The sequence below is a fragment of the Oryx dammah genome, unplaced genomic scaffold (genome assembly GCF_014754425.2).
Source record: "Oryx dammah isolate SB20612 unplaced genomic scaffold, SCBI_Odam_1.1 HiC_scaffold_747, whole genome shotgun sequence".
NCBI classification, from domain to species: domain Eukaryota; kingdom Metazoa; phylum Chordata; class Mammalia; order Artiodactyla; family Bovidae; genus Oryx; species Oryx dammah.
The window spans coordinates 1-7,561 of record NW_024070897.1 but is presented as its reverse complement, the minus strand read 5'-3'; the positions used below and the strand labels follow the sequence as shown (position 1 = coordinate 7,561).

The 7,561-nt window shown below is 40.6% G+C and overlaps 1 long non-coding RNA gene across 1 annotated transcript; it reads right to left on the bottom strand.

The window, feature by feature from the left end:
- Nucleotides 1-2,254: 2,254 nt before the first annotated feature.
- Nucleotides 2,255-7,400, bottom strand: LOC120859382. Its single transcript, XR_005720062.1, has 4 exons — nucleotides 7,241-7,400; nucleotides 6,756-6,826; nucleotides 4,024-4,078; nucleotides 2,255-2,425 (listed from the first exon to the last, which is right to left on the bottom strand). It is a non-coding gene; the product is annotated as an uncharacterized LOC120859382 (long non-coding RNA).
- Nucleotides 7,401-7,561: the final 161 nt, after the last annotated feature.

The window sequence follows — 7,561 nt, the reverse complement described above, 5'->3', positions numbered from 1 at the left end:
ATGACCAACCTAGACAGTATATTCAAAAGCAGAGACATTACTTTGCTGACTAAGGTCCGTCTAGTCAAGGCTATGGTTTTTCCAGTGGTCATGTATGGATGTGAGAGTTGGACTGTGAAGAAGGCTGAGTGCCGAAGAATTGCTACTTTTGAACTGTGGTGTTGGAGAAGACTCTTGAGAGTCCCTTGGACTGCAAGGAGATCCAACCAGTCCATTCTGAAGGAGACCAGTCCTGGGTGTTCTTTGGAAGGACTGATGCTGAAGCTGAAACTCCAGTACTTTGGCCACCTCATGTGAAGAGTTGACTCAATGGAAAAGACCCTGATGCTGGGAGGGATTGGGGGCAGGAGGAGAAGGGACGATCGAGGATGAGATGGCTGGATGGCATCACGGACTCGATGAACGTGAGTCTGAGTGAACTCCGGGAGTTGGGGATGAACAGGGAGGCCTGGCGTGCTGCAATTCATGGGGTTGCAAAGAGTCGGACACAACTGAGCGACTGAACTGAACTGATATCCCTACAAAATACCAGTTTTTTAATTTTTATCTTACAGGCCCTTTTCAGAATCTGATGACTAATATGTACCCTTTCCTTAAGGGGAAAGTACATATATAGACACAAACTTATGTGTACAGTTTCAGGGGGTTCATCAACTCTTGTGCCCAAGTTGTGTGTGTGAGAGTGTGCTCACTCATGTCTGACTCTTTGCAACCTCACAGACTATAGCCCACTGGGCTCCTCTGTGGAATTTTCCAGGCAAGAATAATGGAACGGGTTGCCCTTTCCTTGTCCAGGGGATCTTCCCAACCCAGGGATCGAACCCACACCTCTTCCGCCTCCTGCACTGGCAGGCGGATTCTTCACCACTGTGCCATCTGGGAAGCCCCTGTGCCCAGGCTAACCCGCCCTAAAGGAGAACAAGTTTGGGTGAAGGAGAGAGAGAAGAGTTCAGTTTGGTCGAGCGGAGAGTCTGTGGTGCCTGCATGATGCAGGCTGAGGAACCATGAGGTAGTTGGTAACTCTCTGCTCCAGCCATGACTTTATCTTACAGAACCTCACTCCCACTCATTAACCATCTCTGCTCTCACTGACTGCGAGACCCTTCCCGAATCGTTTCAATTCAACTCAGCTCCAAGTCAAGCCAGGCTGGCCAGCTGTTTAAGATCTCGTCCTCAGAGCCCTTCCTCTCCCAGTGTTTGATGTGCCTGCTCCCCAGTCATCCCATCATTTCTCTTTTTGCAGTTCCAGGAGACAGGGCAGGAGGGGCTACAGAAGCGTGTGATGATGGCTTTATGCAGTAAAATATGCTCTAAAGTGCCTGTTGCTCTAAAGTGCTATTCATCTTGCATCGATTCCACAGGAAACTGTTCAAAAGTCTCCATCCCTCTCCATCCCTCTAAGCTCTTAGGTCTAAGGACCTGTCTTATAATAAGAAAGACCTCACTGTGTCCCACTCAACTTACAGCATCTCCTCTCAGCTGTGCATATTCATTCAATCCCCTGGCTTTGAAACCTTCAAATCTGCCTGGACTTCTTCCTGTTAACCCCTAATCCAGTGAGTCCTCAAACCCATCCTGTGATCTCCTTCTCCTGTTCTTTCCCTTCCCACCAGCTCCCTCCCTCCTGTCCCGGGCTCCTTTGAGTCTCCCAACTAACTTCACTGCCAGCATTCCTCATTCCATCCAGCCTCCCCAGCATCAGAGGAATAGTCGTCATAATCACCATTGCATCAGATGACTCGTCGTTAAAAATGTGAAATCCTTTGCTCCTATCTAGAATCATATCTAACATTCCTAGCTTGGCATTCAAGACTTGTCACATCGGGTCCCAGCAGTCTTTCTTGTGTTCTCTCTATTACCCTCTTTCCCAAACCCACAGCTTCCTCCTCCTGCAACGCCAGCCACACTCTGTCATGTTCTACTCCTTCCGACTTGAATTTCTACCTCCCTGCTGATTCTGTTCTGCTCAGATCAATCCCCAGTGCCCCCAAATCCTTCCTGATTACCCCAGTTGGACGGGAATCCTTCTTCCCTTTTTTTTTACAAATGACACCTAAAATTCCTCCTTTTACTGCTAAATTTTGCACGTGTGACCTTTCCTAGTAGCTTATAAACTTTTTGAGGACACGGGATATTTCTTTCTTACATACTTTTATATTGAGCACTGTATTAAACATAGCAGGCATTCAATCAACAAATGTTTTTAAGTAAACAAATGAAATTTAACAAATCATTTTTTTCTGTTAGTTTCCACATTAATACTTTTCCAATGCTGTGCCTTTATGCCCATTTTAATTTCTAATATTTTACTACTTACACTAGTACTTACACTCTGGAGCATCTGTGCTAAAAATTCATTCACTTGATGGGAAGAAAAGTCTTTTAGGTCGGCTGAGCTGAATGAATTTAAATCATCATCTTTGGCCTGAAATAAATGTTGCCTGATTATTTACATTCATGTACAACTCCGCAAAATGTATCGGTTTATCTGACATAAAAGTTAAGAAAGAGAAATACGTAAGATTATTAAAAAATTAAATTAAGCGTTAGCTATTTTAAATCATTCTGAGATGGCATCAGTGTAAGTTAAAGAGCTGATATGATTCCTAGATCTATATTACTTAAGAAAAATCAGACTGTTTGGAGGAAACTTTTGACATCCTCTGTCATTTGTATTATATAGATTTCCAAAGTAAAGAAACACTGCAAAATACATGGCAGGTAATTTACAGGCCAATTCAAACATGAGGGTAAAAAATCATATTGCATATTCTTTAAAATACCACACTAAGGAACACATAAGGCCACAAGCAGATCTTTCCCTTCATCTCCACATATTCTATTTTCCTCTGCTTAAATCTTGGAAATTGTCTAAGGAAAAAAAAAGTGCTTCTGTACTTTTCAATTTAGGATTCACTGTGATTTATCTTTGAGGAAATGATTAAGGAATATTAATAAAGCTTATCAAAATGGGTATTTTTAGAATCTCTTAAAATAGTTTCAAATTATTTTAAACTAGGGTTTCTTTTAAAAGAAATATATGCAAAGGTTTGAAAAAAAAATCAAATAGGACCAAATGAAAAATTCCTCTGCTTTTGCTCTCTGTCTCTAAGTCCCAGTCTTCAGAAACCTATATTAATAGTTCCTTGTATATCCCTCCTGAAAATTTAATGTATGCATATACATCTTTGTATAGAAACATTATTTTACAGCTTCCTCCCTTTCAAAATGCCCTTAATATCAGAACTTCTTCCTGTTTTAGAAACTGATCTCAATATTAGAAATTACAGATCTCATTCTTTGCTTAAAAACATGCAAATTTAAACTATCAAGGATATACTCATTAGTGGTAAAAACATAAAGAGCAGGGAAAAGATAAAACCAAAATTCAGGGTCATGGTTACATGGCAGGGCCAGGTGGGTAGAGAGAAGAATGAGATGGGAAGGGCAAAGTACGGACAGAGGAGGTACATGTGTGTACAGTCAGCCTCTGCTCTGACAGGAAACTGTTGAATTTTATATTTTCTTATGTTCATATTTTATTTAAAACCAGAATATCTTTTGGTTTCTTGTTGTGTTTTCCTGATTTGCCTTACTCCTGATTTGGTTTCTTTTCCTTTTGCTGGCTTTCCTTTGGTTCTTCTAATACCTGGAGCTTTCTACTCCTCTCTTATACTCCATTCCCAAACTTTGGGGGAAACTATGCCTCCCTATCTCTTCTTTTAAGGGCCCCTATAGTCATCATTCCTAAAAATCATTTCCTCTCCCCTAAGAGGCCTATATTCCCCTTTCCCTTTTAAGATCAAGAAAAATCAGAACCAATACCATCAACATCCATTTGTTTTCCCCTCAAATTTAACTTTACACCCTGGGGGCTGGTATATATTATTTTGGACAAACCAGACTGAATGAATAGCCTTTCCGAGTACATGAGTTCATAAGTAAAGCACCACTCCCCCACTTCATTGAGTAGAGACATATTTGTACAATTCAAAAAGGCAAAAACCATACATTACTACTCACAGTGATCCATCTTTGACTCAAGGAAATGCAAGCATTTGTCAGGGTCATATCATAACTGCAACAATGAAAAAATATTAGAGTTTATATTTTATCCAAAGCCACATGCTTTTGCATCAATGCCATTCTGAAATTATAGAATATACTTAAATCTCAAAGTTCTTTTGAAAATAACCCCAGAGTGATGGCAATAGGAAATCTTCTACCTGATTTAAATATGACTGATATCCTCTAAGAACATAGAAATCCAAGTAGATACCAAATTAATGAAGCACTGGATTATTTTGTTTTTTATTTATTATTATTGTCTGTGCTGGGTCTTTGTTGCTACACGAGGGCCTTCTCTCACTGTAGCAAGCAGGGGCTACTTTCCATTGCTGTGTGTGGTCTTCTCATTGTGGTATGCGGGCTTCTCAGTGTAGTGGCTGCTCTTGTTGTGGAGTACAAGCTCTGGAGCCTGGGTTCAGTAGTTGTGGCGCACTGGCTTACTTGCCCCGAGATGTGTGGGATCCAACCGCTGTCCCTTGCACTGCAGGGCGGATTCTTAACCACTGGACCACCAGGGAAGCCCCAACACTGGATTGTGCATTGGAGAGAATGGCAAACATCACAGCAGAGACTGTCACATGCTTCAGTAGTATGTACTGAAGGGGCTGGGCTGAGCATATGCAGTGTTTTCTGATGGCAGGAGCGGTTGAGGGTACACAGGACAACATGGTAAACACCACAAGGTTCTTGCTGTCGTGGATTTTACCTCCCATGGTTCCAACCATCTAATCATCCACCAGATCTGCCAGTAACTGCTATGTGCTAGGCACTGTTCTAGATGAAGGGGAAATAATGGTGACACCCTTGGGAGACTCTGAAATCTTGTGATTTTGTTCCTCTCTTTTCAGAAGAAAGCAGAATTAACAAACCCTGACCATTAAGCAAAGCAACTTATGTTAAGCTTTATGCATTCTCAGCTTGGAAAACAAATCATGCATTTTGCAGCAATGGAAGAGACCATGTAATGTGTGTGAAATTCTTGTAAAACATCTCTCTTTGTCTGTAAGTCATGCTTGCTTGATGTGAAATGTTTCTGTTAGAACACAGAGGGGTACCTGTCTTGCAGGGCCTAAATGAGGTAAGTTTTGATTAGAAGTGACCACTGAACTTGCTTTCAAGAGTTTGTGCCATGGGGCAAGATAATAAAAGGGTCAAAGCAGTGACCTTCTTTTTGTTTGCATTTTGTTTTGTGGCCCCATGGCTTGTGGGATTTTAATTTCCTGACGAGGGATTGAACCTGGGCCCTTAGCAATGAGAGCGTGGAGTCCTAACCACTGTGCCACCAGAGAGTTCCCAGCAGTGATCTTTTTTGAATTAGCTGCCAGTTTATTTTCATGATGTAGTCAGGCTGTGAGCAGCGGGCAGGCCCTTTTGACTGCCCTCGAGCCCAAAGTGGGACCAGAGGTCCTTAAGTGTTCAGGATGTAAATTACCTTCAATTAGAACATGACTTTAGTACTGATTTCATAAGAAATAGCAGGACAATTAAAAAAAAAAAAAAACAGCAACAAAACAAACCAGCCTTCAGCTGGTCTGTTTCTTGGTGCCTGAAACTTCCTTCTCAATGTAACGAAAAAAATTAAATAAGGATTAGCCCAGGAAGGTGAAGCAACCCTTTCTTAGGGAAAGGTCCTAAGAAAAGTTAACGAGTGAACCAGGTATGAGCCCTGTTTTCCTGGTGCTTCAGTGGAGTGAAGGAGAAAGACTTAATAATTACATAAATAAATTTAAGATTACAATCGTGGCAACAACTGTGAAGAAGTGTCCACAGCACTGAGAAATCCAAAATGGGAGACTTGACTTAGAGAGGTCAAGGAGTGCTCCCATGAGAAAGTGGTTCTAGAGTTGAGACTGGAATTAAATGTAAGGAGTGCTCAGGTAGAGGGAACAGCAAGTTCCTGGCTGCAACACGGAACAGTCAGCATCTCTGAACAGGACTCTTGGACGACCAGGATTCAGGCCCCTGCTTTAAGAAGGGTGCTTTGTTTAAAAGGCAGTATAATGGGTTGATGGCAACCAAGGTTTAAATCTCAACTCTCATTACCTGCTGCGCAACCTTTGGCAAGCACTTTACTCTAGCTAAGCCTAATATACCTCCTCTGGAAGTGGGGATGGTAATTTATGACACTGTTGTAATAATGAACATAAGGCTTTTGTATTATTTTTCTTACTGCAAAGGTTTTCAAGAAAAGGGTAATATCTTATTCTTTTCTGTATTTCTCACTATCTTTGTGCAGAAAGGAGGCACTAAATAACTGTTGTTGTTGTTTAGTTGCTGTGTCATGTCTGACTCTTTGCGACTCCACAGACTGTAGCCTGACAGGCTCCTCTGTCCAAGGGATTTCCCAGGCAAGAATACTGGAGTGGGTTGCCATTTCCTTCTCCAGGGGAATCTTCCCAACCCAGGGATCAAACCCACATCTCCTGCATTGGCAGGCAGGTTCTTTACCACTGAGACACCAGAGAAGCCCTCTCAGTAATTACCCACAAAGACCTGAATTAATTTATATTTATAATATCACGGAAATTACTTTTTTGACCCCAGGGTTAAGCTTCTAACACCTAAGAACTCAACTCTTATTACAAACTAGTAATAGCTTAAGGAAGGCATAAAACTCTCTCAGATACTTTGAGGAGCTCTAGAATTTCAGAGAATGAGAAGGAAAGCATTAGAATGTAAGCACTTACTTGGGTTTTACAGGGGGCAGTCCAGGAGAGTACAGCCAGGTATTCCAATCCACTTGATTGAGAATATCAACCTAAGAAGAGAAGGCACAAGCAGTTTGCTACAGAACAATCTTTTCTATTGAAAAAAAAATCTAAAACAGATTTTTAGGTCCTCAAACGTATAATTTTGTCTACACTGATGTGCAAGATAATTTTGAAGTCTCTCTGAAATAAATGTATATTAATCAGCAGTATTCTTTTAAATAAATAAGAAAATCAAGTAAACACACAAATCTCTGAACATATTATTGCGGGTTGCTCTGATATAGGAAAATTCTATACATTAGAATTTGAGACCACATTTTAAATAGGAAAACATTCAATGAAAGATTGAGTCTTAAATTCTGGGCCAGTATCACTATCAGGCAACTCAAATCGGCCTAACAAATAGCTATTAAATAAAGAAAGATTAGACATGCAAAATAAGAAAAGTCTTAAAATCCAACCTTATCTTTAAAGTGGGAATACAAGAAATCCTTCCAGTTATCAGTAGTTATGCTCTTGTAGGAAAATTTCTCAACATAAGCCTTTAAGAATCCTAGGAAAACCTCTAAGGTTTTTTAAAAAGAAGAAAAAAAAGAAAAAGTCAATTAATAGATAAGTAATTAGTTAATATATTTTTGGGGCACATTGTACCAAACCACAGAGAACATTCAGAGAAAAGGAAAAGCAGAGAGGGCTCCAAGGATAGAATAATGTCAAAATGTTCAAGAGTAGAGGTAGAATTTAAGTTGTACCTTGAAGAACATATGTAATTTGGTGGAAGG